This window comes from Pinus tabuliformis, chromosome 2_1 (assembly GCF_031772625.1).
Source record: "Pinus tabuliformis cultivar Carrire ecotype Pingquan chromosome 2_1, CPIR1, whole genome shotgun sequence".
NCBI classification, from domain to species: Eukaryota; Viridiplantae; Streptophyta; class Pinopsida; order Pinales; family Pinaceae; genus Pinus; species Pinus tabuliformis.
Window position 1 is genome coordinate 841,090,220 of NC_142299.1, and position 17,732 is coordinate 841,107,951.

Sequence of the window (17,732 nt, forward strand, 5' to 3'; positions counted from 1 at the left end):
GTGGGACAGAGTGGAGGGCTCAATGGAGAAGTTTGGACAGGTGGAGAGAATGAGGGTTAGTCCCAGGTTATATGGTAATGTATATGACCAATGCATTAGGATTGGGGGCTTCAGCGGTTAGGGTGGGCCATTCACCCATCCCTCCGCCCAACCCTCAGCCCCATAGGGCATCAAATTACCATGACCCAAACTTTAAGGTGCTAAGACAGTAGGGGTAGGCCATTGGCCCTGGCCCTCAACCGCATGGCCATATGACCCAGTTTTTCCACTCACGGGGGTCATTAGGCATTTAAAGGAAGCAACATTTTTCACCAAAATTTATATGAATCTCACCAGGGTTAGGTAAAATTGTAGCTTGGCAGTTCTAGAAAAGGAGGATTTGTAGGTTGGATAGCAAACCAATGTAGTTTGTAGATGAGTTTGCCTAGAAAGCTTTGAGAGAGCATAACTTCTTCATTTTTTTGCAAAAATGAGCCCAACATTAGCCCAGTTAGGGTATTTTTACTATTCTGAGGCCATTGGAGGTATAATTTTTGCATTCTAAGCAATATAAATCCATGTGAACACAAATTTGAGAACTTAATTAAAGAGGCCCAACATTGGAAGTTGGACTAGGAGATGTAGCCCAGGAGAGGGGTCAACACCTTTATCATTTTTTTTTATCGTGTGTTTCTAATATGGTATTTTGTCTCTATTTTAGGATGTTAACTAAGTTTTAAAAACCCTTTATTTTATGTGTTTTTCAAAGTGATACGTTGCCTAAAATACATAAGATTTTACTTGCAATTTTACCATCACCTTCAAGTTTGCATTACAAATCAAAAAACATTGATGAAGTCTAAAGTAATTACCTACCACTTCCATTCTGAATTGGGTAGCAGGTGAAGCAGTCCAATTGCGTATGAGCGTTCAACTTTAACATGATGACACTCTAGAAATTTCACCAAATATTCCATGATGTCTTTTCTCATTCCAGAACAAAATGTTTTTTTCTTAATAGCCGAAAATAAATTTTAATATATGGGATGGCAACATAGAGATTTCTGTGAAATTCATCCAGTATTAATTGTCTAACAACTACTTGACTTGGAACAATTATTTTTCCTCTAAAAAATAGTAAATTATCATTATTTATGCCATAATCAGTTTGTTGTCCCAATTTTTTTATGTTAGGGCCTAGATCTACCTCAGGCTGAGAAAGGCAGTTCTAGGGCAACATCAAACCATGCTTAACCTAGTAGCTAGCCCTACCAGGTTGGGAGAGGGCTCTCTCCTTGTCAATCTCAGAAGGATATGATCAATGGAGCTTGAGATGATTGACATAAAGACTGATTTTAGGCTAGGTATGTGATCTGAGGAGTTTGATTGAATTTAATTTTGGTTTGTTGGCTCAAATGTGAAAGGAAGATTTGGATTCGGGGAATGGACACAGTCTTGCAGAGATATCTATGGGGTGAGGTAGGAAAATGGTTTAGTACTTTAAATTGAGTGAGATGGAGAGCTTTTATACTGATGAGGAGTTGGAGAGGGCATGAAAATCTCAGGGATCCTTTTCAAATAGCTGAAAACATAAATAACTAAACAAAGACTAAGTAGAGCACTGCAACTTCAATGAATTCTATGTTTATCCTTGTTTCATTTAGTTAAGATGAATAGAGATAGATGACGACATACATAAAAAACATGTAAACTTGTAATTACAGAAGGAAAATTAATACCAAATCATGTTTCCACAAGAATCCCATAAAGTGCTGCAAACCCTGGTCTATTCCTTTGCCAAACTGCAAATATGAGTGTACAATAATGCTCAAAGCATTCACAAGAGTCCAACCTTCTGCCAAAGTCCAACCCATACACTATGAAATTCATAAAATATATACATTTTATCATCCTTGTGCTAAGGGAATTGAGCTCAACCATTTTCTTCAAAATAGAATCAGTTACATTAAATTTGGATCGAACTTTTGAAAATAGGTGTTGAAGATGAACTCGTATCTCCTAAATCATAGCACCTATTACAAAAATAAAAGAGGCTTTCTTAGCTAAGGTCATTTTGGAGAAAAACCTCTCTCAAATTTAGGAAATTTGTTTCCATTTTCTCGAAATCTGTGCCACAAAAGCATCTCTAAAGCAGAAAATCATTAAAAATTTAAATCTGTGAAAAGGAGCTGTAAAGATCTAGTCACATATCCCAATTCACGCCACCTGTGAATAAAATTAAAGAGTTTTTTTTTTTTATATGAATCTTGGTTAACAAAATCCTCCTTGGGTTTTGCAAAATTACTTTCCATCTTTTGTAAAATAGCACCATACTAAAATGACTAAAACAATAAAAAATATGAAAATTTTGCTTTGTTTTAATGTAGGCTCCAAATATCACTGTATATCTCCCACATAGTAGCACCTGTGCATAAACGGAAGGAGGTTTTTGTTATTTGGTATGTGAAAAACAAAAACCTCTTTCACTTTTGAAAAATCTCTTACCATTAGTTTAGAAACTGATTTTGTACTAAATTTGTCATTGTGTGCAGCAACTGACCTCAAAACATGCATAACCAAGAATCACTGATTCATTTCGATATGATACAGAAACTGGTTACATGAGTGTGATATACCGTTGGAAATATTTTTCTGAGCTTCTTCTGATGGAAACATTTTTGACATGTTTTGTGTTGAATATCATGTGAAAAACATCTAACCAAACCAAACCTAGTAAGAGCTCATGTTGATCCCTGGTGATAGGCTGTGAAGATTGGAACTAAAAATTTACTTATTTGGTTTGTTGCCACAAGAATAAATATTTCAGACCTTTATCCACAACTTCTTTAATCAATTCTGAAAAATTAAATTTTGCTTGAACTTACGGAATTTCGTACACATGATGCAACTTCCTACTTAGTGCGTCCACTATTTGATTTTATTTTCCTTTTAGATGTTTAATATCGAAATCGAATTCACTCACAATAGGGAAACTTTGAGGTCTAAAATGGGCCTCCTATGGAAATTATAAAATAATAGTGGAAATAATAAAATAAGATTAGATCACATCATCAAATTTTAGAGGGAAAAAATAAAAAACTATCTTTTCAAGTCGTATTTTCAATTTATCTCCCTATGGGTTTACTCAAATTTCGAGAAAAAACACTCATTTGATGTATAATTTGATTCCTCATCCAATGAGTACCCATGTTGCATACTTTCGATGGACCCTGCTAACCGAAAAATGAGAAATACGTGAAAACACGTGATTGCAATCACGTGTTTTCAAGTATTTCTCATTTTCGTGTAGAAAGGTCCATCAAAAGTATGCAACATGGGTACTCCTTTGATGAGGAATTAAATTTTGCATCAAAGAATACCCCCACTTGACATTTGAGTAAAACCTTAGGGAGATAAGTTGAAAATATGAGTTGAAAAAGTAGTTTAAATATTATTTTTTAATCTTTTTACTTTTTTTACTCGAAAATGTTGAATCATCCCCCATGGTTGACATCATCATCTTGAATCCTATTAGTTATGATAAAGTTTATTTTGGTTGTAAATTTTGCTTAGGAGGCCCATTTTAGACCTCAAAATTCCCTAATGAAAGGATGGCCCAACTACCTTGACGAGCATTGAGGTTAGGTTGCTTAAAGAAACTGGTTAGGCTGCTATGATAAGTCATTAACAAAAAAAACCTTCCGAGAAGATAATGTCTCCATACCTTTAGAGCATGTACTACTGGAGTTAGTTCCAAGTCGTAATCATAATACCTGTACTCATGCTCCTTTATTTTTCATGATTCGTATGCAATAACTTTCCCTTCTTGTATCAACACCTCTCGAACTGCTTCTTGACATGCATAAGTGAAAATGACAAACTCCTTTTTTGGGTCTACTATTTTAGCAGTAGAGTTGTTGCTAGAAAATGTTGTAGTAACTCAAAATTGTGTTGACACTCCATAGTCCACTTAAAAACTTTTCCTTTCATTTGTAAGGAGGTGATAGGATAAGTTATTTTAGAAAATCCTTCAATGAAACGACGAAAATATCTTGCTAATCCCATTAAAGATGAGATGTGAGTAACATTAGCAGGAACATGTAGTTCCATAATAGTTTTGATCTTTTCTAGATCAACCATTATCCCTTCCACAGAGATGACATGTACTAAGTATTGAATTTGATCCTTAAAGAAATCACACTTACTGTATTTAGCATACAATTGATATTACCGTAATTTTTGCAAAACTATTCACAATTTCTCCTTATGTTCCTCTAAATTCCTCGAGTATATAACAATATCATCAATAAAAATTAAAAAATATTTATGAAGATAAAGGTGGAATACACTATTCATGAGATTCATGAAAGTTGTTCGAGCATTGGTTATTCCAAAGGGAAGAACCAAAAATTCATAATGGCCATAACGAATTTGGAAAGAGCTTTTAGGAATGTCCTCTTCCTTCACCCTTATATGATGGTACCCTGACAAAAATTCTATCTTAGATAACATCGTGGCTCCTTTGACATGGTCAAATAGATCATCGATTCTGGGTAATGAATATTTATTCTTAATTGACAACTTGTTAAGTTATCAGTGATTGATGCATAGTCTCATAGTACCATCTATTTCCTTGACAAAAAAATGGGTGCTCCCCATAGGGATGCAGTCAGGTGGATATATCCATTGTCGAATAATTATTGCAACTGTATTTTGATCTCAGTTAGCTTAGGAATACTCACTTGGTAAGGGGTCTTCGACACAGGTGTAACACCCTAGAATCAATTTTATGGTGAAACTAATGTCTCGCTTCAGAGGTAGTCCTGGAATTTCTTTCAGAAACACATCAATAAAACCCACTTTCACTGCATAAACATAACACCCCTTCTAAATGAATTTTCCTAACTGGGAGGCAGTAATTCGTCATAGTTTTATGAGTCTTTTCACACCTTGAATTTCCTGCCTAATGCCCCTTTAATTGAGATAACTAATATTTTTCTCTCTATAATTTACTAATCACCAATGCTCTTCCAACCAATCCATTTCAATTAAAACAGCGTAAGACCCCAAACGTAATACATTCAAATTTAGATTAATTTATCGATTTTCTATCTCAGTTGAATAATTATTTGTTTTAGTTGTCACCCTTCTTTTTTCCCTAATTGTCAATTTCTCTAACCAGGTATATCTAAATTTACTAGTATGTAATTGAATTTTTTCAATGAAATTGGGGCTGACGTAACTTAAAGGAGATCCTAGGTCTATCTAAATGGACAAGGCATGGTTATGTATATTTCCTTCATGCTCGATCATAAAGGGTTGGTATTCAACTTTATGAACATCTAGAGCTGCATTGATCCTTGGTATGATGCACACCACTACACCAACTATGGAGGCCTCTAGAATGTTGGCAGCCTGTTCGGCACTAGAGTAATCAAGACATTTTTTTATAATAGTGAGGCTCTCCATAGCACCAACACCGTAGTGGGAGATTTTGGTGTTAATTGAACTCAAGTTTACTAGAAGATTCCACTTTTCTTCTTTCCCCTTGTGATTTAGCTTTCTGTTGATTCCTTCCAGCAAAGATTCTATATTGATTCCTATGCAGACTCCTAGTATTTCAAGTCTTCACATTTTTCATGTAATTTTTCTATGACATTTTGCTAGCCCAAGTCTTACTACCTTCTCCTTTTTATTTCATTTATTGATAAAAAATCCACTCTTTTCAAATGGCCTTGTCCATGGTTTTCGGATTGCCAAATACCATTAATTCTTTCATGAACGCTGGTAGACTACTCATAAAATGTTGAACTTTGGCCTTTTCCTCCCGAATGTAAGGTACATATCTTAACAGGGACGTAAATTCGGTTACAAACTCGTCCATAGTGAGTTGATAGTCCCAACTAGAGATCAAAAAATTCTTTTTCCTTATCATCATAAAATCGCTCCATCAAATACTTCTCCTTGAAATGTTTCTCGAATTCCCCCCAAGTCATCCCTTTTTTAGTAATTGTACGAACAACCTTAACATATTCCCACCATAACATAGCCCTCCCTTGAAACTGATAAATGGTGAATATCTCTTTTAAATTTTCATCATATTCCTAAATATGAAAATATTTGTTTATATTAATCAACCAAGTTTCAGTAACCTCCTATGTTTCCCCATCAACAATTGTGGGTTTAATTTTCTTGAACTCTCCTTTTAATTCTATTTTTTGTTTCTTATTTTTCCTGGAAGCAACAACATTATCACAATGTTATAGACATTTTTGTGCCTTACAACTCTAAGCATGAAATGTCCATAAACCAAGGGCTCCCAAGTCCCTAAAAGTGTTGTTCCAACCCCTAAAGGAACAAGGTCAACAAATTAGAGCTTCTCCCAGAAGTTCTCCACCAGAAACTGCTCAGAATAAGTCAAATCAGGATCATTTCAGCTGCTCCACTAGCCAAGTGCATTGCATAGCACCTAAGTCCACTAGCTAGGTGCATTACAACGCACCTAAATGCACTACCAGGGTGCGTTGAGCGGGAAATGACAATTGGCAGTGTCATTCCGCGAGGTGGAGAGACAATGGAAGCTTCCAGAATCTTCTCCAATGACATTTGCCTCACTGAATTCGACCAAGGATGAGTAAGAGGCTTTCAGTCTCCAAGTGGAAGCAAGAACTGACAGAGAGAAGCCACTAATAAAATCATGAGCTGACTCATCCTCCTTACATACATCTATATATGGATCCCTCATCCCAGAGATCCAGAGGTTGGAATTTTGCACATTGTAAGGAATTGTTGTTGGTTTTGAGATACATATCAGAGAATTGGGTGATCTATGCTTTTTTGGGGTTGAAGAAGGGACTTCTTTGCTGGGAGGTTGATGCTAGGTCAGGAATCATCGGTTGTAACTCCTCCTGGATCTTCTTGTATATCAATAAAACTATTTGAGTTTCTTCTCCATGGTTGTGTTTCATTGATGCTTGTTACATTTGTATGGTTAACTTAAATCTGATCCTAAGCTATTTATGAATATAAACCCATGTCTTTGTATAGTTTCCTTCTTCTGTGATCTTACAGGTACTTGGTGAAGCTGGGCAAGTAAGGGAGCAGGTAGTTGGAAGCTGTCAAAGAGGAGAGAGATTGGATCAAAGGACTAGCGCAAGACACAGGTTGGTTCATCATATTCCTCTTTGTTTATAGTTCATAAAGAAGAATACAGAAGTAGTTTTCTATGTTTCTTTCTAAGGTAGCCGTCACACCTTAGTGGGATAGAGCAGTTCTAAATAGACACTTTTCCCGATAACAAAATGGTGACTCCGCTGGGGATCGTGTCTAATTAGTTTGTTTGTGTTTCTCTTGTTGTTTATTTCATAAACTTATAAGTAGCAATCGAACTGCATTTGCCATTAACAAATGCAAAGTAGACATTTGCTGCTTCAATCCATTCACTGGATCTGTTTATTATTTGAACAATTGATTCATAGACTAACTGATTGCCCTTGTGATAGCTCTTAGACCCCCCTTAGATCTACCTCTGATTGTGCATTACTGATTGCTTTTACTCGGCCAAAAACCAAAGATTAAATTGCAAACCGTGACCCAGAACCCGAATAGAATTCTCGTTTCTGCCCCAGCGCAGGCTCTGTGAAGAGGTTCTGCATTTCAACGCACTTCCTGAGAGGGCTACCTGCGCTGCAATGCAGTTTCTCTGTGTAATAGGTGCGCTGATCAGCCTAGCCCTATGCAGCTGAGGTTCTTTGCTTCATTCTTTCAGTTTTGTCTCTGATTTTTGCAGCCTGTGATCAGTATATGACTGTTTCAAACCCCTTTTTCTTACTGATATTCCGCCTTAGTTGTACAAAATAATTTTAGATGTTTTTATGTGTTTGTTGAGTCGTTTACAGTTTTCCATTGCAAAAGTATAATAGTTGTACTGTCGTCCTTTGATTCAGATCTGTTGCAAGTGTCGATTTTGATCATAGGAGAAAGTTTATTTGTTGTTGATGGTCGATTATGCTTTTACTTTTGCCTTTGGTTTGAATTTGTGACTTTCTAGTGTCGAAACCAGGGTTTATTTCAAAATCATAAAGTGTCGTAATCGTCTCTACCTTTTGATTTAGAAAAGAAGCTTGTTTGTGTTTGTCACTTGAAAGCAAATTCAGATTTGTACATCAACTTTCTTTTTAGGCATCAATATTAAGAAAGTGAAAAACAAATACATGCATGTGCATTTGCATATGGACAGTCTGTTTGGCTTGATTTAGGAAAGTGCATTTACAGTGTGCTCTTTGCTCTTTGCGAAAATATTGTGTCTTTCTTTTCCCCTAGTAGCTAGGATTTTCATTTCTGAAAAGAGATAAAAGTTTGTTTATCATCTTTAGATTGCATTTTAGGAATTACATCTACATCTCGTGGTGAACCCAAAAGGAAAACTTCATAAGAAAGATCAACTTAAAATAAATTCAATGAACCTAACAACGCTTTGGAACTTAACACACAACATTTAGAGGTCTAGGCTAGAGACGTATTCCGGCGTCGTAAAGCCTGGTAACTGTTGTCCTCACTAATGGTTGGGTGATTCCTCCACTTTGAGACGATAAGTGCCAGTACGGACTTGTGCTCCCACATACCATCGAGTATATATTGGGAGACCCCTATAGGCTTAAATCCTTTATCCATAGGAACCCGTGTCGGCCGCCCTACTGATTGCAATGCACCGAACAAAACATTCGGGAAGATTGACTGCCGTACCGTAAAAAGTATTCTGCAGTTTTGCGATTGGTTTGGTACTCCCTCTACCTAGACCTCCAGAGCAGTCCCTTTCGTTCCTTTTCAGACTCTTTAACGGAAAAGGTCCATCTGAGCACTTGTCACTTCAGGCTCATTAAAAATCGAAGGAGACTAGAGTCATCTTTTGTTTTTTCTCGACTCTTAAAAACTGAAGAAACAAGTAGTGTCAATGCGTGTTAAAATTTATTTTAAACGGAATATTCATACCCCTTTCCTACGTTGATCTTGGGTTGAGAAAATGGAGTCTACCAACCAAGGAATTCCCCTTGGTGGAAATCCTAGTCCCTTCTCCTCTTGGGGAGATGTTGGTGCACCCCATATGGCCACATTGTTGCTTCCAGGGCTGACAATTGGTTTGCATGTATGGCTCTTCTCAACCTCTGTCGTTCAGAACACCACCATTCCTGAACAATCGAATCAGCAATTAGACGAGTCCAGAGTTGCCCACCAGCCTTCTACTTCCTCTAATTCTTCCTCTCCTCCTTCCTCTTCGCTTGATGGAGCTGGTAAAGCTAAAAGCCAAGTTCCTAAGGAGAAGAAGGAAAAGAAGAAGAAAGAGAAGAAGAAGAAGGAGCCAAAGGCGAATGGGGGAAAACGAGTGTCTTCTAACGAAAATTCAAACACTGCACCGACTAGGCCTAAATCGCCATGTGTCATTTGCAAAGGAGACCACTTTCACAGAGATTGTCCTTGCATCCCCCAAATACTGAGGGACTGGTCTCCTTGTTTGCACAACCCGGTGTCATCAACCTCTGATGATCATGTTGAAAGCACACCATCAACTAGTGAAAGTGAAGCCCCAGGACAAAAAGGGAAAACTAGATTTCGTTGTAAACTGTGCGAAGGAAATCATGCCGTCCACCGTTGTTCCTTCTTAGACGAGGCTAAAAGAGTTTTGGATGATCGTCTGATTTCATCGTTACGACTTCCTCCTGGATATAAAAAACTCTTTCCGAGTCCATCACTAGTTGAGAATCCGGCTGGCCCGCTCAAGTGGTCGGCTGAAGCACCTATCATTGAAGATAAACCAACTGAATCCATACCAGACGAAAGTCAAAAGGTCGAGGCGGCAGTTGACCCGGTCTTGCCTTCAGAGGTTTCATCTTCAGATGATACAGTCACTGAAGAGAACAAGGATGACACCGTCCAATTTCTCTTCATAAACACAGACTCCGACGAACATGGGGGAAATTTACCCATTCCTTTACCGCAGGAAGGAAGTTCGTCAGAGCTCTACCCAGCCGTCTTTTTCGTCCCACCTCCAAGCAACCTAGTTGCCTCCTTTGACTGGAATCAACTAGGCAGACCCCGTTTACCAGCAAGTGTACCATTCCGAATTATCGTTCAAATATATAGAATGGTCATGGCTGGTACCATCATAGATGAGGGGGCTTCTGTGAGTACCCTTTCCTCTACTGCTAGGAAAGTGCTTGGTTCGCCATCGCTTTTGCCTGAAATGAGAAATCTGACAGGCTTTGATAAAGGAACCACTCGAACTTTAGGGATCCTTCCCGATGTGCCCATAACATTGAGAAGGAAGACAGTTCGCATGAACGTAATGGTAGTTCAAGGACCCTTGGATTATAACCTACTCCTTGGACGAGACTATATTTATTGCATGGGAGCGATTGTCTCCTAACTCTTTAGAGTAATGTGTTTTCCGCACGAAGGAAGAGTGGTCAAGCTCGTGGACAGCTTTCATTTCCCGAATCACGCATAGAAAATAGTCATATACCATCCCTAAATGGTCTTTTCACGCAAGAAATGTCTCAATTTCCAGTCCGTCCTCTCGATGAGTGCGAGTAATTCGGAGGGATATGACTGAAACCCAGGGGGCAGTCATCCTGGTCTGCTTCAGCAGGAAAACTTCGGGTATAGGGTAGGTTTCCGCGGGAGAATATGACTAGTCTGTACCTCGTCCGTGGTTGGAAGAGGGGTTATTCTAGAACAAGATTCTTTTGTCAAAGTTATGTGAGTTGGCGGGCATCGTCGCTCACCTTTGTTTGTTTCGATAGACATCGCCGAAGAAGTGTTTTGTTTGCAGTGTGAATAGAACAATCTTTGAGTAACCTGTAAGAGGTAGGCCTCTCTCGGTAAAACAAATGTTTTGGCGGAAATGAAGTAGAGGTAACCTTGAAACTCTGTTTTATACCTGGGGGCATGCAAACCTTTTGGAGCACAAACAAAGAGTGATTATTTATATGTTTTTTGGATTAGTCGTTTCCTAACTTGCATAGAGAAAGGATGTGGGGAAAAACTCCAAAAGTTGCCATTTTTATGAGACATTCTTATCATATGACTGGATTAATCGAGCAGTGTTACCGCAAGGTTCAAGCTCGTTAAAAAATAAACCCGCACCGAGAAAATGTTTGCACCCGCGTTTAAGCTCGTTAAAAAATGAACTATTCCCTGGTAAATAACCACCGTGAATGTAGCACTTCAGCCATTAAAGCCTTGGTCGTGTTTGCACCATCACCTCCACTTTTCCATTGGCCGATCATTCACCTCCATTTGATTGTTTACCCATTTTGAGGAACAGCTGCGAAGATTGATTTCACTAACCATCCTTGTGACACTGTCGTGATGGGAAAATTCCAAACCTTACCTGGAATCAGCTGCTACCCATTTTGTCACTCGTTCCTCAAAAGACGAGTCTTCTTTAAGCTCTTTTCTGACTCGTAAAATATGAAAAGATTGCCGAGTTTTGGCCTTCCAGCTTGTTAAAGCGACAGGAAGTGCTATCCCTCCTCTAGATTTTAATCTTTTTGGACCTGAGGGATTATTGCACAAAAAGATCGAGCACTTGTTTTGTTCGACTCGTTAAAGCTAATCGAAAATTCATCCCTTCTGTATTGTTTTATACTTTTTCGGACTTAAGGGATTAGATGACGAAAAATGAATTTTGGAGTTACCTTTACGTACCTTTTCAGACTCTCTAAAAATGAAAAGGACCGAGTTGTCTTTGTCCTTAAACTCGTTAAAAATATTAATAGCGACAAACTTGTCTTTAGACGAGAACGAGTTTCACTATCGCTAAGCTCGTTAAAACATAGCGATGGGTTTGCCCGAAGGGTAAATTATAGAACAAGCATATGTTATCCTCCTCAAGCTTGAAAAAAATAAAGAGGTACTGGTCAACAATGACTGGCGAAAAATTGGGAAGAAAACTCAAAGAATCTTTATTGGTAGGAAGTCGCTCTTGAACATGACACTTCCACTCCGTGCCCGAGTCGGGTTGGGTTGTTTCATTCACCGGTCACATCGCCATGGTCTCGCCATACCATCCATATTTGGGGTTAATGCTACCAATCCATCACATAAGTGTCGCCGACATGTTCAAGAGAATTCATCCAGAAAGGCCACTTGTGTCCCGCCCACTACCATACATTATACTCCATTCTTTCATGACCGCCACCCTGAACCATATATCATCAGATCGTTTTCACCTCTATCAAAATCATTTTCTCCGTTCCGTGTCATTGATGTGGGATTCATTAAGGACCTCCTATGACGGATCACTTCTTGTTGACATCCGCTCATTATCCAAGAAGTTGATCTAGGAACACCCCATTTAGTACTTTGAAGCTTGCATGCCTCAATGGCAAGTTTCTCACTTCCGGCGACAGGTTTACATCAATGACCTTCGACCAAAAGATTTTGCGTGGTGTTCGACGCCAAGTCCTTTATTCACACCACGTGAATTGTACCGCAGTACCTTGAGGGTCATTATCATTATATGTTATTCCTCTCGTGCTTGTTAACAGTTTACATCATTGACTGGTAATCAAGCGATGTCTTTCCATGTTCGACTTCAAAACATTTCTCACATGGATCGACTTGTACTTCGAGTGAAGATCAGACGAGATTGAAGACCCCGGATCTAGTTTCATCCATCCGGGCTGCGATATATATTCAGGAAAATAAAGACATTGAAATGTATAACATTGCAGCACAGATAATCATCCTACCAAAAGGATGATGGCTCTATCAGAATCATCAGTCTACCATCAGACGATTGTCTGTCCTAAGTACATGAAAATGAATTTATAAAGCTGAGCATGGGAATGCCCGCCTCAGCTAGATCATGAAAACAGTATGAAGATAATGTATTGTATTGTATCTTATTACAGGTCTCCTCCCAGCATTGAAAGAACTTTGGATCCTCCTAATAAAGCATTTCACCCGATAAACGGCCTCATACTTTAGGGGGCAACTGTTATAGACATTTTTGTTCCTTACAGCTCTAAGCATGAAATGTCCATAAACCAAGGGCTCCCAAGTCCCTAAAAGTATTGTTCCAACCCCTAAAGGAACAAGGTCAACAAATTACAGCTTCTCCCAGAAGTTCTCCACCAGAAACTACTCAGAATAAGTCAAATCAGGATCATTTCAGCTGCTCCACTAGCCAAGTGCGTTGCATAGCACCTAATTCCACTAGCTAGGTGCGTTGCAACGCACCTAAATTCACTACCAGGGTGCATTGAGCGGGAAATGACAAATGGCAGTGTCATTCCGCGAGGTGGAGAGACAATGGAAGCTTCCAGAATCTTCTCCAATGGCATTTGCCTCACTGAATTCGACCAAGGATGAGTAAGAGGCTTTTAGTCTCCAAGTGGAAGCAAGAACTGACAGAGAGAAGCCACTAATCAAATCATGAGCTGACTCATCCTCCTTGCATACATCTATATATGGATCCCTCATCCCAGAGATCCAGAGGCTGGAATTTTGCACATTGTAAGGAATTGTTGTTGATTTTGAGATACATATCAGAGAATTGGGTGATCTATGCTTTGTTGGGGTTGAAGAAGGGACTTATTTGCTGGGAGGTTGATGCTGGGTCAGGAATCATCGGTTGTAACTCCTCCTAGATCTTCTTGTATATCAATAAAACTATTTGAGTTTCTTCTCCATGCTTGTGTTTCATTGATGCTTGTTACGTTTGTATGGTCAACTTAAATCTGATCCTAAGCTATTTTTGAATATAAACCCATGTCTCTGTATAGTTTCCTTCTTCTGTGATCTTACAGGTACTTGGTGAAGCTGGGCAAGTAAGGGAGCAGGTAGATGGAAGCTGTCAAAGAGGAGAGAGATTGGATCAAAGGACTAGCGCAAGACACAGGTTGGTTCATCCTATTCCTCTTTGTTTATAGTTCATAAAGAAGAATATAGAAGTAGTTTTCTCTGTTTGTTTCTAAGGTAGCTATCACACCTTAGTGGGATAGAGCAGTTCTAAATAGACACTTTTCCTGATAACACACATCCTTCTTCATTCATCTCTTTATCCCCTTTTGACCTCTGCATCTAGGTCCCATCCAACACATTTCCACCTTCTTGTATATGTTCCTCATCTCTACCACCGTTGCCAGAACTTGGTAATGGGTTTCTATTATTCTACTTATCAGAGAGGCTATTTAAAATACTCCTAATCATGCATTAACCTCTTGTTACTTTTCCTCACGTGAGCCATTTCATCCTTTAACTACTGGACCATTTCTAATAATACAAAGGTAGGGTTTTGGCGATCTTATCCTAGCTGCACCCACACGTTTAGGTTAACTCTGGCTACTGGTACCAGCTCAATCTCCCCAGATACTCTTGGTGGTTGAGTACTCCCAGCCTCTTACCATATAAAGCTTCCTCTATGAGCACAACATATACATTCTTCTTATTTTAATGCCCATAAGGTATAATACTGCAACCTAGGTCTCTGATACCACTTGTAACAACCATTACTAGCAAATAATATATATATTTTTATGTCATATGGTTATACAACTTCATTGTATATAATTGTTATTCTTCTAATTTCTTCACCATGATACAAAATTTGACGACTTATATATAAACACGATATTATAAATATGATACATTCACAAATGTTGTCATGAGCATTTGAGGAATACCTATTACATCAGATCGGGTGTCGATATTGATGTTACAAATGATTATGCTATACCCTCTATGCTTTAATTTTGCGTTAAGTGGGTTTATTATTATAAAAATACCTATCTCATTTCTTCCCGAGTATGATAGTTTTGAATCATCGTATTGTTTCCCCATATGGCACCGTTGTAGATTCTTCCACTTTAACAGGTGTGAGAAGAATGGTCGTTGATCCCTTGTTTTCTGATCAAATGACTTTGAGATGTCTGGGGTCGTTATGGGTACTCATGCCACTCTCTAGTTCTCTCTCAAATTATCACTTGGTCTATTCAACGGTGACTCAGTACGGTGAAACCCTAACTGGTATAAGGTTCAAATCATCATATTTCACCAAAGATATAGGTAATACCCTACCCAACATTAATCTTCTTTGTACCTTTCAACAAGATATATGGTTTATGTGTTTGCTGAGGTAGGGTTGAATTGTTACAGGTGACCCTTCTTGTTGTTGGATGCCTCAGAAGACTTGTTTGGGCCAACCTTGGTTGCAGGTACCATCAGGTACTTCAGAATTTCGATTTTGTTCACTTTTCCGATCTTTCATTTGTACCTAGGTTCGCTCTCACTCTTCCATTGCCATGTAGGTGTCTTCTTGAAGTTGTCAGGGTTCAAAATTTCTTTTACAAGTAATCATTGATGTTTTGTTTTATTTCCTTTCATTTTTTTTTCTTCTAGTACATTCCATTCCTTGAATTGGTGCAAGCAATTCACTCCTTCTATTTGGGTTTTTACAGATATGCAGACTCCGTTTATCTGTTAAGTTATTTGGTTGCATGACTACCTCACTATTGCTTACACTTTCCAATTGTTATTTTGACCTTCTAGGTTTCGGCCATACTCTCTCTGAAATGTTAGCTTATTATGCACCACATACTATAATTTTCTAGTAATGGGGTTTGTGGTTATTTAAACATGAAAATGTCATTTGGGTTTCTGAAATTATATTTTTCAATGAAGGAAAAATCTACTCTTTTTTCATATATTATGAGTTTGCTCGGGTCACTCCCGCGACAGAAGAATTGGTAACTGAATATATGCATACTTATATTTACGAGGGTTATACCTTAATATTTGTGAGGGTTTTCCCCCTTAGTGACTATTATAGTTTTTTTTAATTCTAAGTGGATTTTTTTATCACTGTTTTACTTTACATTTACTTGTGGCCGAATGATGACTTCTACCCATTCCGGTAGTCTCGATTTGCTTATTAAATTCTCTATTGTATGGTTTTCATCTGGAATATAACTCTGTGTGTGTGTAGGCTATGGTTCATTTTGGAAATAGTATTGGTTGTAATGGTGCTTGGCTTCTATTCATTGCATACGCAGTGCAATTATTTCATTTGGTATTTTTGTTTGGCTCACCGGTAAACCGTAGCAGTTCTTTCCGTTCTTTTTTTAAGGAAACAATATTTTTGGTTGAGGGATTATACTAGTAGGATCTCTGAGCTCTGAGTTCTGAGACTGAAACTAACCTTAGTCATTTATGAAGGGACTATTCCCATAGGAACCCCCAAATTTCAAATGAGAACTAACCCTCACCCTTTTTTACGACATCACTTATAATTGTTGGGTAATGTTCATATCTTCGATTTATAAGTCATCATTTTACCAACATGCCTGATTAATTACCGAATCATTTATGTAGACAGTTCCTATTGCTTTATTTTTTCTTGTCTTGAATTTCCAAAGTAACAAATCTCTTCAACTAATGCATTTATTTCCCCTTTTTTTTAAGGAAGAATTATACATGATTTTTTGCAGTATACATTATTTGTTCTACCAAACACCTACCAAACACTACTAGTAAGTTTGCTTCCTTCTAACAGTTAATCAAATTCAACATAGAGTTGCTTATAAAATTAGGTAACAATATCTATGAATCATAATTCTAATTTCCTTTCTAATCAACACAAAGTACTTATCTGCATGTTACACTTATCAGGGATTTATATTAGAAAGAAGACTTATCCTCCCAACCAATGAGTTTAGCTATTCCATCCAATTCTTCCCTAGCCTCTTTCCACCGATTCCAGACCAGCTCATTAACACCTTGGGTATCAATCTCTTTCAGCTCATTAACACCCTGGGTAGCAATCTATTTCCCTTGGCACTGTCGTGCACAAGGTTTTCTTTTCCTTTTTCTTTCTTTCTTGCCTCAGGATCCCCTTTCTCATGCCCTCCTTCCCCTTCTAAAAGAAAAATGAGATCTTTTAATATCTTCCAAGGAGGAAAAGAATAACTGACTCAACCACTTGGAAATTTTCAAAGATTTTCTTTTAGATATATGTTTTCATAATTCCATTGATTTCATAACCAACCTTTAAACAAATAGACATTAATTATTCCTTGTAATTCTTATTCTTACTTTTAACTATTCTAGGTAATTATGATGTTCTTGCATCATGCAATAAATCAATATTTACCTGACCTCGGTGTGTGTTACAAGTAACTTCATGGATTCTCTATTACTCATGATGTTTGTAATAAATAGAGTATGCTTCTAGGTTTTCAAAGACTCAACATTCATAATCAAGTGGATGAATGCCTTTAAGTATGGATTTTTTTTAATTATTTAATTATATAGTTTTGTTTATTTTATATATATATATATATATATATATATATATATATATATATATTATTTTTGGGAGACATAGAGTGAAAGGAGTAAAAATGCTAAAAAAGTTGGAGGTCATTATGAACTAGTTGTTGGTAAATATAATAGATTACTTTTTTATCACATATATGTATTTTGAAAAATGTGTTTTGATCTTCAGTTGGAAATGAAAATGTGAAATTTTTTAAGGAACAAATAAAATATTATTTATAATATCTTAATTTAGATTAAAAATTCTTAAAAAAAATTAATAATAAAAAATATCAAATATCAAGTAAAAATAAAGTTTAATTTAAACGCTATATCTTTTGCAGTAATAGGATATAAATCCATGATTATGTATAGATTTATTTCTAATTTGATGTTAGTTTATTAGCTCATGAACTTTAAGCTATTTCAAATTTCAT